The sequence below is a fragment of the Mirounga leonina genome, unplaced genomic scaffold (assembly GCF_011800145.1).
Source record: "Mirounga leonina isolate KUSES-001 unplaced genomic scaffold, KU_Mleo_1.0 Mir_106, whole genome shotgun sequence".
Classification (NCBI taxonomy): Eukaryota; Metazoa; Chordata; class Mammalia; order Carnivora; family Phocidae; genus Mirounga; species Mirounga leonina.
In genome coordinates, this window is record NW_023270232.1 from 638,283 (window position 1) to 657,873 (window position 19,591).

Genomic DNA, 19,591 nt, shown 5'->3' on the forward strand with positions numbered 1-19,591 from the left:
GATAAATGAGGCAGAAGAGAGAATCAGTGATATAGAAGACCAAATGATGGAAAATAAAGAAGCTGAGATAAAGAGAGATAAACAACTACTGGATCACGTGGCAGATTTTGAGAGCTAAGTGATACCATAAGACGAAACAACATTAGAATAATTGGGATCCCAGAAGAAGAAGAAAGAGGGAGAGGGGCAGAAGGTATATTGGAGTAAATTATAGCAGGGAACTTCCCTAATTTGGGGAAGGAAACAGACATCAAAATCCAGGAAGCACAGAGAACCCCTCTCAAAATCAATAAAAATAGGTCAACACCCCGACATCTAATAGTAAAACTTACGAGTCTGAGAGACAAAGAGAAAATCCTGAAAGCAGCTTGGGAGAAGAGATATGTAACCTATAATGGCAGATATTAGATTGGCAACAGACCTATCCACAGAGACGTGGCAGGCCAGAAAGGACTGGCATGACATATTCAGAGCACTAAATGAGAAAAATATGCAGCCAAGAATATTATATCCAGCTAGGCTGTCACTGAAAATAGAAGGATAGATAAAAAGCTTCCAGGACAAACAAAAACTAAAGGAATTTGCAAACACAAAACCAGCCCTAAAAGAAATATTGAAAGGGATCCTCTAAGCAAAGAGAGAGCCTAAAAACAACATAGCCCAGAAAAGAACACAGACAATATACACTAACAATCACCTTACAGGCAGTACAATGGCACTAAATTCATATCTTTCAATAGTTACCCTGAATGTAAATGGGCTCAATGCCCCAATCAAAAGACACAGGCTATCAGATTGGATAAAAAAACAAGACCCATTGATATGCTGTCTGCAAGAGACTCATTTTAGACCCAAAGACACCCCCAGATTGAAAGTGAGGGGGTTGAAAACAATTTACCATGCTAATGGACACCAAAATAAAGCTAGGGTGGCAATCCTTATATCAGACAACTTAGATTTTAAACAAAAGACTGTAGTAAGAGATGAGGAAGGCACTATATCCTACTTAAAGGGTCTATCCAACAAGAAGGTCTAACAATTGTAAATATTTATGCCCCTAACATGGGAGCAGCCAATTCTATAAGGCAATTAATAACAAAAACAAAGAAACACATTGACAACAATACAGTTATAATGGGGGACTTTAACACCCCCCTCACTGAAATGGACAGATCATCTAAGCAAAAGACCAACAAGGAAATAAAGACTTTAAATGACACGCTGGACCAAATGGACTTCACAGACATATTCAGAACATTCCATACACAAGCAATGGAATACACATTCTTCTCTAGTGCCTATGGAACATTCTCCAGAATAGATCACATCCTAAGTCACAAATCAGGACTCAACTGGTACCAAAAGACTGGGATCATCCCCACCTATTTTCAGACCACAATGCTTTGAAGCTAGAACTCAATCACAAGAGGAAAGTCAGAAAGAACTCAAATACATGGAGGCTAAAGAGCATCCTACTAAAGAATGAATGGGTCAACCAGGAAATTAAAGAAGAATTAAAAAAATTCATGGAAACAAATGAAAATGAAAATACAACTGTTCAAAATCTTTGGGATATAGCAAAGGCAGTGCCAAGAGGAAAGTATATAGCAATACAAGCGTTTCTCAAGAAACAAGAAAGGTCTCAAATACACAACCTAACCCTACATCTAAAGGAGCTGGAGAAAGAACAGCAAATAAAGCCTAAACCCAGCAGGAGAAGAGAAATAATAAAGATCAGAGAAGAAATCAGTGAAATAGAAACCAAAAGAACAGTAGAACAGATCAATGAAACTAGGAGTTGGTTCTTTGAAAGAATTAATAAGATTGAGAAACCCCTGGCTAGATTTATCAAAAAGCAAAGAGAAAGGACCCAAATCAACAAAATCATGAATGAAAAAGGAGAGATCACAACCAAAACCAAAGAAATACAAACAATTATAAGAAGGTATTATGAGCAACTCTATGCCAGCAAATTAGATAACCTGGAAGAAATGGATGCATTCCTAGGGATATATCAACTACCAAAACTGAACCAGGAAGAAATAGAAAACCTGAACAGACCTATAACCACTAAGGATATTGAAGCAGTCATCAAAAATCTCCCAACAAACAAGAGCCCAGGGCCAGTTGGCTTCCTGGGGGAATTCTACCAAACATTTTAAGAAGAATGAATACCTATTATCTGAAGCTGTTCCAAAAAATAGAAATGGAAGGAAAGCTTCCAAACTCATTTTATGAGGACACCATTACCTTGATCCCCAAACCAGACATAGACCTCATCAAAAAGGAGAATTATAGACCAATATCACTGATGAACATGGATGCAAAAATTCTCACCAAAATACTAGCTAGTAGGATCCAACAGTACATTAAAAGGATTATTCACCACAACCAAGTGCAATTTATCCCTGGGCTTCAAGGTTGGTTCAACATCCGCAGACCATTCAACATGATACAATGCGTTAAAAAAGAAAGAACAAGAATCATGATCCTCTCAATAGATGCAGAAAAAGCAGTTGACAAAGTACAGCATCCTTTCTTCGATCAAAACTCTTCAGAGTATAGGAATAGAGGGTACATACCTCAATATCATAAAAGCCATCTATGGAAAACCTACAGCGAATATCATTCTCAATGTGGAAAAACTGAGAGCTTTCCCCCTAAGGTCAGGACGTGGCAGGGATGTCACTATCACCACTGCTATTCAACATAGTAGTGGAAGTCCTAGCCACAGCAATCAGACAACAAAAAGAAATCAAAAGCATACGAATCAGCAAAGAAGAAGTCAAACTCTCACTCTTTGCAGATGATATGATACTTTATGTGGAAAACCCAAAAGACTGCACACCAAACTGCTAGAACTCATACAGGAATTCAGTTAAGTGGCAGGCTATAAAATCAATGCACAGAAATCAGTGGCATTCCTATACACCATCAACAAGACAGAAGAAAGAGAAATTAAGGAGTCAATCCCATTTACAATTGCACCCAAAAACATAAGATACTTAGGAATAAATCTAACCAAAGAGGCAAAGGATCTGTACTCAGAAAACTGTAAAATACTCATGAAAGAAACTGAGGAAGACACAAAGAAATGCAAAAAAGTTCCATGCTCATGGATTGGAAGAACAAATATTGTGAAGATGACAATGCTACCTAGAGCAATCTACACATCCAAGGCAATCCCCATCAAAATACCATCCACTTTTTTCAAAGAAATGGAACAAATCATCCTAAAATTTGTATGGAACCAGAAAAGACGCCGAATAGCCAGAGGAATGTTGAAAAGGAAAAGCAAGCCTGGCGGCATCACAATTCCTGACTTCAAGCTCTATTACGAAGCAGTCATCATCAAGACAGTATGGTACTGGCACAAAAACAGACGCATAGATCAATGGAACAGAATAGAGAGCCCAGAAATGGACCCTCAACTCAATGGTCAACTAATCCTTGACAAAGCAGGAAAGAATGTCCAATGGAAAAAAGACAGTCCCTTCAACAAATAGTGTTGGGAAAATTGGACAGCCACATGCAGAAGAATGAAACTGGACCATTTCCTTACACCATACACAAAAATAGACTCCAAATGGTTGAAAGACCTAAATGTGAGACAGGAGTCCATCAAAATCCTAGAGGAGAACACAGGCAGCAACCTATTCGACCTCAGCTGCAGCAACTTCTTCCTAGAAACATCGCCAAAAGCAAGGGTAGCTAGGGCAAAAATGAACTATTGGGACTTCATCAAGATAAAAAGCTTTTGTACAGCAAAGGAAGCAGTCAACAAAACCAAAAGACAACCGACAGAATGGGAGAAGATATTTGCAAATGACATATCAGATAAAGGGCTAGTATCCAAAATCTAGAAAGAACTTATCAAACTCAACACCCAAAGAATAAAGAATCCAATCAAGAAATGGGCAGAAGACATGAACAGACATTTTTCCAAAGAAGACATCCAAATGGCCAACAGACACATGAAAAAGTGCTCAACATCGCTCAGCATCTGGGAAATCCAAATCAAAACTTCAATGAGATACCACCTCACAGCAGTCAGAATGGCTAAAATTAACAAGTCAGGAAATGACAGATGTTGTCAGGGATGTGGAGAAAGGGAACCCTCCTACACTTATGGTGAGAATGGAAGCTGGTGCAGCCACTCTGGAAAACAGTATGGAGGTTCCTCAAAAAGTTGAAAATAGAGCTACCATACAACCCAGTAATTGCACTACTGGATATTTACCCCAAAGCTACAAATGTAGGGATCCGAAGGGGTATGTGCATCCTAATATTTATGGCAGCAATGTCCACAATAGCCAAACTATGGAAAGAGCCAAGATGTCCATCGACAAATGAATGGGTAAAGAAGATGTGGTACATATATACAATAGAATATTATGCAGCCATCAAAGGAATGAAATCTTGCCATTTGCAACGACATGAATGGAACTGGAGGGTATTGTGCTGAATGAAATAAGTCAATCAGAGAAAGACAGGTATCATATGATCTCACTGATATGTGGAATTCTTAATCTCAGGAAACAAACTGTGGGTTGCTGGAATGGTGGTAGTTGGGTGGGATGGGGTGGCTGGGTGATAGACATTGGGGAGGGTATGTGCTATGGTGAGTGCTGTGAATTGTTTAAGATTGTTGAATCACACAACTGTACCTCTGAAACAAATAATACATTATGTTGAAAAAAAAAAAAAAGAATATGGTAGGAAGGGAAAAATGAAGGGGGGAAAATCAGAGGGGGAGACAAACCATGAGAGACTATGGACCCTGAAAAACAAACTGAGGGTTCTAGATGGGAAGGGGGGATGGTTTAGCCTCATGATGGGTATTAAAGAGGACATGTATTGAATGGAACACTGGGTGTTATACACAAACAATGAATCATGGAACACTACATCAAAAACTAATGATGTAATGTATGGTGATTAAGATAACATAATAAAAAAAAATTAAGCATGCCCAGTGTCCAATAATGTATTCCTAATTCTCAATATTTTCCACAGCACATGTCCCCCAGAAAAAAAAAAAATGAAAAAAGTAAGATAAAAATAAAAGTTCCCTCTGATTCATACAACTGTTCAGGACAAAATATATCCAATCTATCTATCTATCTTCCATATCCTTACCAATAAGGAAGGATAAATGTTGATAATATTGGGTTTTAACTCATAGATCCAACAATAGATGTTAATATTTAGTGGACGTTTAAAGAGAAACATGGTTTGAATGGCTCCAAAATATTTCCCCTAAGATATATATCTTTACTACAAAGATCAGTAATGTATAGTCAAGAAATAGACACCATCATAACCAACTGGGCAAGTTTAATATTGCAAGTAATAAGACTATCATATTAATCTCCTAAACCCATTGGTGAGTTGCACTGAAAAGGACAAAAAACTTTTTCTAGTATTATTGCCAAAAAAGCATACATTCATCTCATTCCAAACATGAGAAAATATCAGACAAACCCTCATTGAGGGACATTCTACAAAATAATTAATAATTCTCCAAAAGTTTCAAAATCATGAAAGAAAAAGAAAGATTGGGGAAATATTAAAAATTGGAGCACAAAAAAGAAATAAAAACTAAATGCAACACTACACACCTATTACAATGACCAAAATCCGGAACACTGATAACACCAAATGCTGGCAAGGACATAGAGCAACAGGAACTCTCATTCATTGCTGCTGGGAAAGCAAAATGGTACTGACATTTTGGAAGACAGTTTGGCAGTTTCTTACAATATGCTTATTATATGATCCACCTGTCACACTTCTTGGCATTTACCCACATGAATTAAAACTTATATCCACACAAAAACCTGCATGCAGATGTTTATAGTATTCATAATTGCCAAAACATGCAAGTAACTGAGAGGTCCTTCAAGAAGTTAATAGATTAATAAGCTGGTGCATCCAGACAATGAAAATGTTATTTAGCACTAAAAAGGAATGAGCTATCAAACTATGAAAAGACATAGAAGAAACTTAAATGCACTTTATTAAGTGAAAAAAGCCAATCTGGAAAAGTGACATGATATGAGATTCCAACAATATGACATATGGAAAAGGCAAAACTAAGATTAGGGCTTAAGGAGGAAGAAGGGATGAATAGAGCATAGAGAATTTTTAGGACTGAGACTATTTGGTAATACATGTCATTTATATTTGTCAAACCCATAGAATGTACAACACCAACAGTGACGCTTGGTGCAAACTATGGACTTTGGGTGATAATGATATGTCAATGTAGGTTCATGCATTGTAACAAATGTACTACTCTGATGAGGAATGATGATAATGGGGAAGGTTGTGCATGTGTGGGGATAGGGGTATATTGGAACTCTGTATTTTTTATACAGTTTTGCTATGACCTGAAATTTCTCTAAAAAGTTAAGTTTATTAATTAAAATAATAAATACATATAACACAGTATCCCAGATAGTCTTCTAGAACAAAAAATAGACATTAGTAGAATAACTGGTAAAATTTGACTGAAGAATATTAATTTCCTGGTTTGACAATATTATGTTATGTAAGACATTAACATTAGTGGATGCTGGGTTGAGCAGTAACTAAAAACTCTCTATACAATGCTTGCAACTTTTCTATAAGTTTAAAGTTAGTTCAGAATAGAAGTTTTCCCAAAAAATGAACACACTGGTATGGAAGATCTGTATGGTCTGTGAAGAACTAAAATTCACACTTTTTTCAAAAAGATTTTATATATTTATTTGAGAGAGAGAGAGAGAACAAATGATGGGATGGGGAGAGAGAGAGAGAGTGAGAAACACATTCTCCTGCTGAGCAGGAAACCTGATGTGGGGCTTGATCCCAGGACCTAGAGATCATGACCTGAGCTGAAGGCAGATGCTTAACCAACTGAGCCATCCAGATGCCCCTAAAATTCACACTTTTTAAATGTTAGATTTTTCTGTAACTTGTTTTAAGGATAAAATTATCTCATGAAAGAATTAAGAATTGCTGTATTTGATATCCTTGTTTCCTGACTCCTAAGAGGGCTCACTTTTTCATCTCAAGGTAGAAGAGGAAGTAGAAACTTGGGAAGAGATAATTCTATCTGGGTAGGGAAAGGACCAGGGTTCAAATAAGGACCAGCCATTCTGCTTTCTGCAATTCCAACTCTAATGGTAATGTTCTACTGCACTTCCCTATTATCAAAATTCCCTGCAGGAACTATATATCTTATCTATGTCTAGGTTTCCAAGAGACACCACAGCCAGAAACATCCCTAATCTCAGCCTAACTGGCCTTCTGATAAATTGGTAAGAGACTGGCAACTTTTCTTTAATAGGTGTGAAACACACTCTGGTGTCTGAGGCATCAATAAAAGGTACATGCAACCCATCTCCCATTCTTATTCTGAAAAGAGGGTAAGAGTTGACTTTTTGCTTAAGATTGAAATGAGAAGAATTGAAGTCCCAAAACCCCACTACACTTCCATCCAAAGTCTCAGTAACCAGACCCTCTTCCAAGGAAAAAGCTCAACTGTGGAGCAGAAAGAATTTTAAAGAAAATCCAGAAGATTTTATTAAAAATAATATCCAGTGTACATCTAAATTCAGTAGTGAAAGTGGATTGAACAGTTATTCATTTAGGGAACATCCACTGGCAATTGTTTTATCAGTTCATTGTTTCTAAAAAGTAAATCTTAGAATGTTGATAATTATTTTCTACATACTTTTACACCTATATGTGAAATTTTTTAAAACATTAAGTATAAAACATATTAGTTCCCAAAGACAGTTCAGAAGAATATATGCATATATATATACATGCACACATATATACATACGTATACACAAATATATACACACATACATTTTTTAATCTAAAACTAATCAGTCCCATAGCCCCTATGATGACAGAGGCTATTAATGCTATGGGAGAATACAAAATTATCAAAAAAAAAGTATATAGAATAATAAAGAATAAGGTTTCTGCCAAATCAACACTAACCAGAGACATCATTATTTATGAAATCACAAGTGAACAAAGAGCAGACCCAACATGATTCAAAGATATAAATACTCCAAATTCAGGTGATTTTATTTCTTTTCTTTCATTTTTTTTTTCAAATTCTTTTCTCCTGGGATATAAAGAGAAACTCTTTTTCTTTTTACCAAATCCCTGCCCATTCCAGAAGAGGGTGGAAAAGAGGCACCAGAGTAAGAGTCAGTTTTCACCATTTGCCTGTGAGCTGGAGAAGAAATTTCCTTGGAGATCTATGTAATTGCATTTGTCACTAAATTAGGTGTCATGGAGCTTTTCATGTATAAACAATGTTAAGCTGAAACAATGTTCAAGGGTAAAATTTAGACCTATCAATTTGAAGATTCTTTCTTTAAGAAGTGGTCCAATCTAAACTTTTGCATTTAGTAAAACACTGCTTGAAGTGAAAATCAATTCCCAAGTTAATTTAAACTTAAAGATGTTTGAGTACCAAGAAGTCTCAGAGCTTTTTAAAGCATTTTATTGTAAGATTCCATTAGGGACAAAAATATACTTATGAAACACAAAGGTTACATATTGAATTTATATATATCATATAATAAAGCATACTGTGCACATAATATAGTGATGTGAATAAAATTTAACCAGGCTTTCCCAATAATTTCAAATCAGTCAGCTATTTGATTAAAGAAATGAAATATTAATAAATTACCACAAGCTGCCAGAATGGTTGTCAGCCTCCCTACTTCTAGTTCCACTCTCTCCTCTGAGAATTTTTCCACACTTATCAAATTGTATTTTCCAAAATCAAACCTAATTTTTAAAAATGCATATAAAGAAATATATAAATGGCAACCAAACCTTATTTTGGTAGTGTTCCCCCACCCCTAAGCTCCCATAAAAGAAAATGTATTTTAAGCTTGAGGGGAATTTTATGAAATGCAAGGAGAGAAAAGGCAGTTCCTCAGGAGGAACTGGACCTTGAAGGTAGAAAGTATCCATCTCTCTCACTCTTGGTCTCATTCTCTCTCTCTTGCCTCAAGGTCATTTTCTCTAATTCTATTTATCTTTCTGATTAGGGAGTTCCCCAATGATTCAAACCCAGATTCTTCATCTTCACAGCATTTACTGAAAAACTTGACAGTATCCTTTATTCTCTGTGTCCAAATTTCATATTCCTAGGGAGAAAACCCAATCTTCCTACATTGACTCAATTCCTTAACCAAGAGTGGGGAATTCTGAGGGGTACACAGGATCATAAAAGTTTCATTCCTCAAAAAATAAAGAAGGGAAAAACACTAACTCAAATTCATTACAAAAAAAATAAATAAATAAATAAACCAACAAAAAACAAAAACAAATTGCAGGGCATTGTCTTCAATTAACCTAAATGCCAAAACAAAGCATCACCAAATTATGTCCAGCAATATATATTTAAAAAAAAGATAATACATCATGTCCAACTGGGGTTTATCTCAGAAAGTGAAAGTTGTTTTAACATTTAGAATCAATCACTGCAATTCACTACACTAATAGAATAAAGAAAAATGTATAATCATCTCAATAGATGGGGAAAAAAGCATTTGGTAAAATTTAATACCCATTGATTATTTTTTTTTAAAGTCTCAGCTAATTAGGACTATATCTACAATATGATAAAGGGTATTTATGAAAAATGTATTGCCATGTAATATGTAATGACAAGATACTGACGTTTCCCTCTAAGATAGAAAATGGAGTATGGATGCCTGATCTCACTTCTTTCATTCAGTATTAGGCTAATGGCACAAATGCAATTAGGTAACAAAAGATAAAATAGAAATTATAAATATTGGAAGGTAAAAAATAAAACTACTTGTGGTGGCTAATTTTGGCTGGGTCATGGGGCCCAGATATGTAGTCTAATATTATTCTGGGTATTTCTGTAAAGGTGTTTTTAGATGAGATTAACATTTAAATTAGTGGACTTTGAGTAAAGCAAATTGCCCTTTATAATGTGGATGAACCTCATCCAACCAGTTGAAGGCCTTAATAGAACAAAGACTGGCCTCTCCTAAGCAGAAAGGAATTCTGCCAGCCAACTGATTTACAGCTTGAACTTCAACTCTTCCCTGAGTCTCTAGCCTGCTGATCTACCTCATCAGATTGTGAACCTGCCAAACCTCTGTAACCTTGTAAGCAAATTCCTTAAAACAGTTCTCTCTCTCTATGAATACACATCTTGTTGGTTCTGTTTCTCTGGAGAACTGTGAATAATACATGTGTTTATACAATGGAAATAAAAACCTATGCCTACAAAAAGAATACACAAAAGCATTTTTAGCAGTTTTATTTTATTTTATTATTTTTTATTTTTTATTTTTTATTTTTTAAAGATTTTATTTATTTGACAGAGAGAGAGCACAAATAGGCAGAGTGGTAGACAGAGGGAGAAGGAGAAGCAGGCTCCCCGCTGAGCAGGGAGCCTGATGCGGGGCTTGATCCCACACCCTGGGATCATGACCTGAGCCGAAGGCAGATGCTTAACGACTGAGCCACCCAGGCGCCCCATAGCAGCTTTATTTTAAAAAGTCCCAAACTAGAAACAATCCATAACTCCATTAAACTGGAAACAGCCTATAACTCCATCAACAGGAGAATGGATAATTAAACTGTGGTATGAATATGCAATGCAGTACTTCTCAGCAATAAATAGAAACTACAGATATATCAGATTATATGGATTATTTTCAAAATATTGGATAAAAGAATCCATACACAGAAGAGTACATTCTGTAGATCCTATTTAATGAAGTTCAAGACTTAATTTACAGTGATTGAAATGAGAACAGTGGTTGTCTACTGGGGCAAGGATGAGGTGCACATGATTGGTAAGAAGAGGAGGGAATTTCTGTGTGAAGTATTTAAGATTTATGCATTTCACACTATGAATCTTTATTTCATTTAAATAAACAAATAAAGGTGTACATAAATGAATATGTAAATAAATAAAAACAAACAAACAGAAAAAGTTGGCAGAGGAGTAGGGGACCTATTCCAACCAGTCCCTGGAATTGAGCTGGATATCTACCAGATCACTCTGAACACCCACAAAATCAGCCTGAAATGTAAGAAGATAGATCTGGATCTCCTGTATTGCAGGCAGTTGGTTTCGAGGTACGAAGTGGGGAGCTGTGATTCCGTGGGCAGCTATCAGAGGATAAATGGCAGCGGGAGGGAGCCTTGCTGTGGGGATCCTACACCACAGGTGAGCGATAGCCTCCCATGCTGGGGACAGGGCACAGACTCACAGACCAGTAATGGTGGGGAAAGGACTTTAGGGCAACCCCTGGACAGAAACCAGAGTAGTGGGGTCATGTGTGCGAACTGGGGGTGGCTGGCGGTTTTAGAAGCACAAAGGGCAGAGATGTGCCCTGACCTGGAGGCGAGGACTGGAAGCACTTCTAAGGGGCGCACAACCCAGGATTCCACAATTTATAGCAGCACAGACAGAAATGGAGATAGTGTGGCCTGGAGAGCTCACTGAAGAACAGTCTGTGATCTCTCTGCTCTGAGGCAGAGGGTTGGAAACAGTCTCTTCTGCTCTGACTCTTGGAAGAGACCCAGAAAGTCACCAGGGAAAGTTGCCAGAGAACAAAAACCCCCCAAAACTGGTTTTCACTGAGCCTATCCCCCCCACAGGGGGCAGGGCAACTCTGCCCAAACAGAGTTGCCTGAGTAACAGTGTGTCAGGCCCATCCCTTAGAAGACAGGCTGGGAAAAAAAGAGGCCAGCAACCCTAAGGTCCCTAGAAAACAGGTACATCTTGCTTGGGTTGTGGTCAATCATTTGGACTCTAAACATTCCCTCAACCACCCCTCAACAGAATGACTAGGAGGAAGAACCCCCAAAATAGGAAAGACTCAGAGACTATGACTTATGCCACAGATTTATAAATGGATTCAGATATAACCAAGATGTCAGAGATAGAATTCAGGCTAGCAATTGTGAAGACAATAGCTAGAATGGAGAAATCAAATAATGGCAACTAAGTCTCTAAGGGCAGAAATGAAAGCTGCATTGACAGAATTTAAAAATGCTATCAGTGAGGTCCAATCTAATCTAGATAATCTAACAGCTAGTGTAAGTGAGACAGAAGAACAAATTAGTGACCTAAAAGACAATATAATAGTTAAAAATGGAAAAGAGGAGGCCAGGGAAAAACAACTCCGAATCCATGAAAATAGAATCAGAGAAATAAGTGACACCATGAAGTGTTCCAATGTCAGAATTATTGGAATCCCTGAGGGGGTGGAGAGAGAGAGAAGACTAGAAGATATATTTGAACAAATTGTAGCTGAGAATTTCCCTAATCTGGGGGATGAAACAAACATTCATGTCCTAGAGGCAGAGAGGACCCCTCCCAAGATCAAGGAAAACAGGCCAACACCCCAGCATGTAATAGTAAAACTCACAAATCTTAGAACCAAGGAAACCATCTTAAGGGCAGTTAGGGGGAAGAGATTCCTTATGTACAGAGGGAGGAACATCAGAATAACATCAGATCTATCCAGAGAGACCTGACAAGCCAGAAAGGCCTGGCAAGACATATTCAGGGTACTAAATGAGAAGAACATGCAGCCAAGAATACTTTATCTGGCAAGGTTCTCTTTAGAATGGATGGAGAGATGCAGAGCTTCCAAGACCAGCAGAAACTGAAAGAATATGTGACCACTAAGCTGGCTCTGCAAGAAATATTAAGGGGGGTTCTATAAAAGGACTGATATACAACAGAAATTTACAGAGACAATCTATAAAAACAAGGTCTTTTTTAAATTTATTTTTTATTTTTATTTTTTTAAAGATTTTATTTATTTATTTGAGACAGAGAGAATGAGAGAGACAGAGAGCACATGAGAGGGGGGAGGGTCAGAGGGAGAAGCAGGCTCCCTGCTGAGCAGGGAGCCCAATGCGGGACTCGATCCCAGGACTCCGGGATCATGACCTGAGTTGAAGGCAGTCGCTTAACCGACTGAGCCACCCAGGCACCCTAAAAACAAGGTCTTTTCAGGCAACGTGATGACAATGAATTCATATCTTTCAATAATTATTCTCAATGTTGGGGCCTCAATGCTCCCATAAAATGTCACAGGGTTGCAGATTGGATAAAAAGACAGGACCCATCCATATGCTGTCTACGAGACTCATTTTGAACCTAAAGATATACCCAGCCTGAAAGTGAAGGGATGGAGATCCATCTTCCATGACAGTGGACCTCAAAAGAAAGCTGAGGTAGCAATTCTTATATCAGACAAATTAGATTTTAAACTAAAGACTGTAGTTAAAGACACAGAAGGACCCTATATCATTCTTAAAGGGTCTATCCAACAAGAAGATCTAACAATTGTAAATATCTACACCCCCAAAATGGGAGCAGCCATCTACATAGGCCAACTGTTAACCAAAATAAAGAGTCATATTGATAACAATACATTAATTGTAGGAGACCTCAATACTCCACTCTCAGCAATGGACAGATCATCTAAGCAGAAAATCAACAAAGAAATAAGAGCTTTGAATGACACACTGGACCAGATGGACCTCATGGATATATACAGAACATTCTACCCTAAAACAACAGAATACTCATTCTTCTTGAGCGCACATGGGACTTTCTCCAGAATAGACCACATACTGGGTCACAAATCAGTCTCAACTGATACCAAAAGATTGAGATTATTCCCTGCATATTCTCAGACCATAATGCTTTAAAACTGGAACTCAATCACAGAAAAAAACTTGGCAGAAATTCAAACACTTGGAAGCTAAAGACCACTCTGCTCAAGAATGTTTGGGTCAACCAGGAAATTAAAGAAGAACTTAAACAATTCATGGAAACCAATGAGAATGAAAACACATCAGTCCAAAATCTATGGGATGCTGCAAAGGCGGTCCTAAGGGGGAAATACTTAGCCATCCAAACCTCACTCAAAAAAATAGAAAAATCCTGAATTCACCAACTAACTCTACACCTTAAAGAACTAGAGAAGAAGCAACAAAGGATGCCTAAGCCATGCATTAGAAGAAAAATAATTAAGATTAGAACAGAGATCAATGAATTAGAAACCAGAAACACAGTATATCAGATCAATAAAACTAGAAACTTGTTCTTCGAAAGAATTAATAAGATCAATAAACCACTGGCCAGACTTATCCAAAAGAAAAGAGAAATGATCCAAATTAATAAATGATGAATGAAAGGGGAGAGATCATGACTAACACCAAGGAAATAGAAACAATTATTAAAATTATTATCAACAACTATATGCCAATAAGCTGAGCAATCTGGATGAAATGGATGCCTTCCAGGAAACCTATAAACTCCCAAGACTGAAACAGGAAGAAACTGACAACCTGAATAGGCCAATAACCTGTAGTGACATTGAAGCAGTGATTAAAAACCTCCCAAAAAACAAGAGTCCAGGGCCTGATGGATTCCCTGGGGAATTCCACCAATTGTTCAAAGAAGAAATAATACCTATTTTCCTGAAGCTGTTTCAAAAAATAGAAACAGAAGGAAAGCTTCCAGACTCATTCTATGAGGCCAGCATTACCTTAATCCTCGAACCAGGCAAAGACTCCATCAAAAAGGAGAATTTCAGACTGATATTCCTGATGAATATGGATTCCAAAATCCTCAACAAAATGTAGCTAATAGGATCCAATAATATATTAAAATGATCATCCACCACGACCAAGTGGGATTTATCCCAGGGATGCAAGGATGGTTTAGCTTTTGCAAATCAATCAGTGTGATAGAACACATTAACAAGAGGAGAGAGAAGAACCATATGGTCCTCTCAATTGATGCAGAAAAAGCATTTGACAAAATACAGCATCTTTTCCTGATTAAAACTCTTCAGAGTATAGGGATAGAGGGAACATTCTTCACGTTCATAATCCATCTATGAAAAACCCACAGCAAATATCATCCTCAATGGGGAAAAGCTAAAAGCCTTTCCCTTAAGATCAGGAACACCTCAAGGATGCCCACTCTCGCCACTATTGTTCAACATAGTACTAGAAGTCCTAGCAACAACAATCAGACAACAAAAAGAAATAAAAGGTATTCAAACTGGCAAAGAAGAAGTCAAACTCTCTCTTTTCGCAGATTATATGATACTTTATGTGGAAAACCAAAAGACTTCACCCACAAATTACTAGAACTCATACAGCAATTCAGTAATGTGGCAGGATACAAAATCAATGCACAGAAATCAGCTTTCTTATACACTAACAATGCAACTGTAGAAAGAGAAATTAGAGAAATGATTCCATTTACAGTAGCACCAAAAACCATTAAGATACCTAACCAAAGAGGTAAAGGATCTATACTCTAGGAACTACAGAACACTCATGAAAAAAATTGAAGAAGTCACAAAAAGATGGAAAAACATCCCATGCTCATGGATCAGAAGAATAAACATTGTTGAATTATCTATGCTACCCAGAGCAATCTATACCTTCAATGCCATCACGATCAAAATTCCAATGACATTTTTCAAAGTGCTGGAACAAACAATCCTAAAATTTATATGGAATCAGAAAAGACCCCAAATTGCCAAGGAATGCTGAAAAAGGAAAACAAACCTGGGGGCATCACGTTGCCTGATTTCAAGCTATATTACAAGCAGTGATCACCAAGAGATGGTACTGGCACAAAAACAGACATACAGAACAATGGAACAGAATAGAGAACCCAGATATGGACCCTCAACTCTATGGTCAAATAATCTTGGACAAAGCAGGAAAAAATATGCAATGGAAAGAAGACAGTCTCTTCAATAAATGATGCTGGGAAAATTGGACAGCCACATGCAGAAGAATGAAACTCGACCTTTCTCTAACACCCCATACACAAAGATAAACTCAAAATGGATGAAAGACCTCAATGTGAGACAGGAATCCATCCAAATCCTAGAGGAGAACTTAGGCAGTAATCTCTTTGACATCGCCAACAGCAACTTCTTTCAAGATACATCCCCAAAGGCTAGTGAAACAAAAGCAAAAATGAACTTTTGGGACTTCATCAAGATAAAAAGCTTCTGCACAGCAAAGGAAACAGTCAACAAAACAAAGAGGCAACCCACAGAATGGGAGAAGATATTTGCAAATGACACTACAGGTAAAGGGCTGGTATCCAAGATCTATAAAGGACTTCTCAAACTCAACACCCAAAAAACAAATAATCAAGTAAAAAAATGGGCAGAAGACATGAACAGACACTTCTCCAAAGAAGACATACAAATGGCTAACAGACACATCAAAAAATGTTCATCATCATTAGCCATCAGCGAAATTCAAATCAAAACCACACTGAGATAACACCTTACACCAGCTAGAATGGCTAAAATTGACAAGGCAAGAAACAACAAATATTGGAGAGGTTGTGGAGAAAGGGGAACCCTCTTACACTGTTGGTGGGAATGCAAGTTGGTACAGCCACTTTGGAAAACAGTGTGGAGGTGCCTCAGAAAATGAAAAATAGAGCTACCCTATGACCCAGCAATTGCGCTCCTGGGTATTTACCCCAAAGACACAGATGTAGTGAAAAGAAGGGCCATATGCACCCCAAAGTTCATAAGAGCAAAGTCCATAATAGCCAAACTGTGGAAAGAGCCAAGATGCCCTTCAACAGATGAATGGATAAAGAAGATGTGGTCCAACAATGAAATATTACTCAGCCATCAGAAAGGATGAATACCCAACTTTTGCATCAACATGGATGGGATTGGAGGAGATTATGCTAAGTGAAGTAAGTGAAACAGAGAAAGTCAATTATCATATGGTTTCATTTATTTGTGGAACATAAGGAATAGCATGGAGGACATTAGGAGAAGGAAGGGAAAAATGAAGGGGGGGTGGAAATTGGAGGGAGAGATGAACCATGAGAGACTATGGACTCTGAGAAACAAACTGAGGGTTTTAGAGGGAAGGGGGGTGGGGGGATGGGTAAGCCTGGTGATGGGTATTAAGGAGGGCACATACTGCTTGGAGCACTGGGTGTTACATGAAAACAATGAATCATGGATCACTACATCAAAAACTAATGATGTATTGTATGGTGACTAACATAACATAATAAAATTAAATTAAAAACAAAAACAAAAACAAAAACAAACAAATAATATGGGAGTGGAGTGAAATTTTAAATCATGTGATCTGTACTGAGAAGACCTCATTAAGAAAGTGACTTTGACAAAGACTTAATGGGGGAGAATCAGTGAGCCATGAGGCTATATGAAAAAAGTGTTCTGGTAGAGAGAACAAGAACAAATATACCAAGGGGGGAATAAGCCTGGCATGTGGAAGGAAGAACAGGGAGACTGGTGTGGCCTTGGAAGAGCTAGTGCACAGGTCATGGTAAGCTCTTGTAGGATATTTTTAGCTCAGTAAAACTGATTTCAGATTTCTGACCTTCAGAACTATAAGAGAATACATTTATGTTGTTTTAAGCCGATAAGTTTGAGGCAATCTGTTATATCAACAATAGGAAACTATTATATCCACATTAGGAAATAGAAATCTAAACCTTTCTTTTTTTATAATGTATGGAAACTACTATCAAAGAAAAATTGCACCAGGCAAGTTAAACAGGTGAGGCCTACTTAACTGAAGACCATTGTAATAGTGGTCTGAACTATCATAATAGGGGAGAGAAGCAAAATTCAACTCCACTAAAATAAAAAGCAGGAGAGTTTCTTACCAAGGGGGTGAGCTAGTAGAAAAGAACTGGTTGGTTAATGTATTTAGACTATCTGTGTTTGCTAATTGGCTTGTTAATATTAATAAGGTTAATATTCTACCCTCTCACAGATGTTGGGACACAGTAGCCCTATCTTTCTTGATAGTTATATTTCACAAGGATGACCCTCAGATCCTTGAGAAAGACATTCCTGGGTTGAAATCCTGGCAAGCAGCTGGAGGAAGATTTAAATTTCAAAGTCTCAGAGAAAGACTTTATAATTGCACGTTTTCTAAAGTACAAGCTCTCAGAAAAGGGAGGTTAGTGACCTATAATCCGGAAGAAGCCTATCTAAAGCCTAGTCAAGTTGAAGGGAACATGAGAGTCATCTCAGTCAACGCCTATTATTAAAAAATTCTTAGTCAAAGCCAAACCAGATATTTATCTCAGTAGAATTTGCCACATATACTAATCACATTTATTCATCCTTTATATTGAAAATCTGGAAATTTTTAAATTAGGGTAATGAATGAAGAGTTGCCCATTAACAACAACAAAACATTATTTTAAAGAAATAAATTGAAGGTGCCACTTTAAAGTCTTAAAATATATACAGAAAAATTATTTCTATTGGAATGTGGTTTTTGTTGTTTGAACTATTAGAAAGCAGAAATACTTTACAGTTCTGGAATTATTTTATGAGTATGTTCCTACTTAAAATAAAAGAGACCTAGGAATAAGAGAGATGTAAAAATGCTATGTACAATTAGAAAAAAAATAAAAGAAAAGCCTAAATTAATATACTAGAAGAATATTGATGCTTCTTAGAATAATCCTCAAGTGTGCATATTAATTATCTCAATATTTGTTGAACAAATATTATGGCCCAGACCCTAAAGAAATAAGATTATTGAGAAAAAGTACATGTCCTTAAAATATACACAAACCAATATATGAAAATAAACAAATTGCAAAATAACCTGATAAGTGACATTTTAGAGATAAGGGTGAAAGTACTATGGGTCATAAAAAATAAAATATCTAGCTCTGTCTCAGGAAATGAAGTAACACTTCACCAAGGAAGTAATATTTGAACTGATTTTTGAAGATGAATAGTAAACACAAGGTGGAAAGAGGATTGGAAAACATTTTCAGGGGAAATAGCTTGTGATAATTCTTTTTTTTTTAAATTTTTTTAAAGATTTTATTTATTTATTTGAGAGAGAGAGAATGAGAGACAGAGAGGATGAGAGGGAGGAGGGTCAGAGGGAGAAGCAGACTCCCTGCCGAGCAGGGAGCCCGATGCGGAACTCGATCCCGGGACTCCAGGATCATGACCTGAGCCAAAGGCAGTCACTTAACCAACTGAGCCACCCAGGCGCCCGGTTGTAATAATTCTTAAGATAGAATTAAAGAGTATAATTTGTCAAGATTATGGAGAATTCATTTTGGCAGAAGGAAGACTTTGTTAACAAATAATAGAGATAAAGTCAGCTGGAGTAGGAGTAACAACAGAGGTGGTGAAAGAAGTAACAACACAAATAGAATAATATTAGGCTAGCAACAGTAGAAATAGATACCTTATCCTGAGTGCTTATGTGACATTCTAAGTGATTTCAATGTTTTATAACATTTGATTATTATATATGAAGGAGATTTCATGTCTGTTTTACTGATGAGGAGCCCAAGGTTTAGAGGAGATAGAGGATGGTTTCCAAGACTGGAAAACTGTGTGTGCTGTAAGAAATTTATAATATAATCTTTAGAAACATGAAACAAATCAGAGGTTGTATCATTTTGTTTGTTATTTTACTGTTGTTAAATAGAGGAGCGATTGGGTCAGTTCTGTCTTTTGATAAAACAGTTTCATGGCAA